The sequence below is a fragment of the Nannospalax galili genome, unplaced genomic scaffold (genome assembly GCF_000622305.1).
Source record: "Nannospalax galili isolate Female #2095 unplaced genomic scaffold, S.galili_v1.0 scaffold1131, whole genome shotgun sequence".
NCBI classification, from domain to species: domain Eukaryota; kingdom Metazoa; phylum Chordata; class Mammalia; order Rodentia; family Spalacidae; genus Nannospalax; species Nannospalax galili.
The window spans coordinates 1,345,423-1,347,687 of NW_008329039.1; positions in this window are offsets into that span (position 1 = coordinate 1,345,423).

Here is a 2,265-nt window from a genome sequence, read left to right on the forward strand (position 1 = left end):
AAAAGTTCACTTCCAAGGATGGAGTCCATACACATGTTTTATACGTGAGCATTATAGGGTAATAAATTTAAAGGTAAACCATAAAATTCAGAATATATTTATACCTCACAGAAATCTAATTTTGTTATAGAAAAGTACTTTACCAAGTCCATGAATCTTTTGTTGTTAATTTGAGATTATTCATTGTATTGTCATATTTCCTATAAAACACCTCTAAATCTTTAAAACATTTTGTACTTTTATGTGGGGAAATTTTCAGAAGTTTCAACTGATTTAAATTTGTGATCAATGCAAGGTAGCTATTTTTCACTACCTAGTATTTAGTGACATCAGGTAGTGAAATCTAATCTGAACCTGTTTTGTCACACAATATCCTTTTATACCTCAAATACATATTATTTAATCATTATATATGCATATATACACATATTAAACACATGTATATATTTTGTAAAACTATATAGAGATTTTTACAGATGTATTCTATTGTTTAGTATCCTTTAACTTGTTCCTTGTAATAAAATGTGTATTCCATTGATGATTTTTTAAAAAATCAGAAAACTTGCTTGTTTCATTTCATAAATCTCATTCTGTTATGTTTGACTATAATTAGTAATAAGCTTTACTGAATTTCAACAATCGTTTCATACTTTCTTTATACTGTATATGCTCCTATACAGAAATACATTCACTATGCTCCAAAAGCTAGATTTGGGGCTGGAGAGATGGCTCAGTGGTTAAGAGCACTGAATGCTCTTGCAGAGGACCCCGGTTCGATTCCCAACACCCACATGGCAGCTATGAACCGACCTTAACTCCAGTTCCAGGGGAATCTGACGCCCTCTTCTCACCTCTGCGGCACTGCACTACATGGGTGCACTCACATACATGCAGGCAATACACTCGTACACATAAAAAAATAATAAATAAAATATTTTTTAAAAAATATGAAGTTTTAATCTCTATTTGACGGCTTACAAAATAGCTTCTGCTCGACTTTGTTTATTTGTGTACATTGTATTAAAATTCATTGTTGTTCAATGATTAATTATTGATATACTGGAAAGATTGTATTATTCTTGCTAATGAGATACTCTATAAATAAATTTTAAAAAGAAATGAAGAAAAATAAATGAAAGGATAAAAATGAAATGTCACAGGTACTCTAAAGTTTTGTTGCGATTTATTTCTTGGCATACCTCAATGAAACTAGAAATTTGAAGATGTTTTCAATATCTAGAGACTATTCTTCCAAGATTAGAGGCAATGTCATTTGACATCTCTGTGCCTAAAGATTACTTCAGAGCAGATGGCCATTCTATTTTCTTTAGTGTTGGCTTCACAAAGTGAATGGTCTTTGTAATCTTCAATATTCTGAATATATGGATAAAAGAAAATAACCAGTGCTTAGCAAATGAGAATAAACCTTCCATGGGGGATCAAGTGATAAATCATCATCACTTAATCTACCTTGTATTTCTTCAGGATCAAACAGCCTTTTACTATTAAGGACAACAGCAACAGTGTCTCAGATCTTATAAAACTTAAAAAATATTTTCAAATCACTTTTGATTCCTCCTCATAATATCATGGCTAGAAAAAATTATAGGTGGGTTATTTGTTTAGTCTTCAGGAAATTGTATACCATGCAGTGAAGAAATTTAGGGAGTAAGAAAATGAAAAGAAGAAGCAGTATAACATTATTACAATCATTTAGAACAGACTGGTTTTGCTGTAGGAGAGAATTCAGTTTTCTTTACAGTGCATAAGTACAATTTTAACAGAAGGCACAATTTTTCTATTTTTATGTCTTTGTTCAAAATTAGTTTAACGGAGTTTGAAGTCAAGACAGGCATGGTAGTTCACATCTGAAATCTTAAGCACTTGGGTTGCTTAGACAAGGGCACTGTGATGAGTTTGAGGGCAGCATGGGCTACACAGAGAGTTCCAGGCAAACCTGTGCTATAAAGTTTGAATTAAGGCTCTCTGAAAAAGTTATATCAATGTTGAAAATTTTATAGACTGACTGATTAGCACTTCCTTCATTGTGAAGAGCAGGAATGTTGCAAAAGGAGAGTCAAAGTTATCCTGGATGATGTTCAGCCCTCTTATTAGTCATTTATCTCCCACCTCTGTATCTGATCTAACAATCTTTTGATCAGTGAGCTTAAAGGAGATGAAGAATTAAACGATCAATAGCTAAACTTGGGTTAATTTATCAACCGGAAAGCATTTCACATCTAAACTCCTTTTACCCTGGCTTGA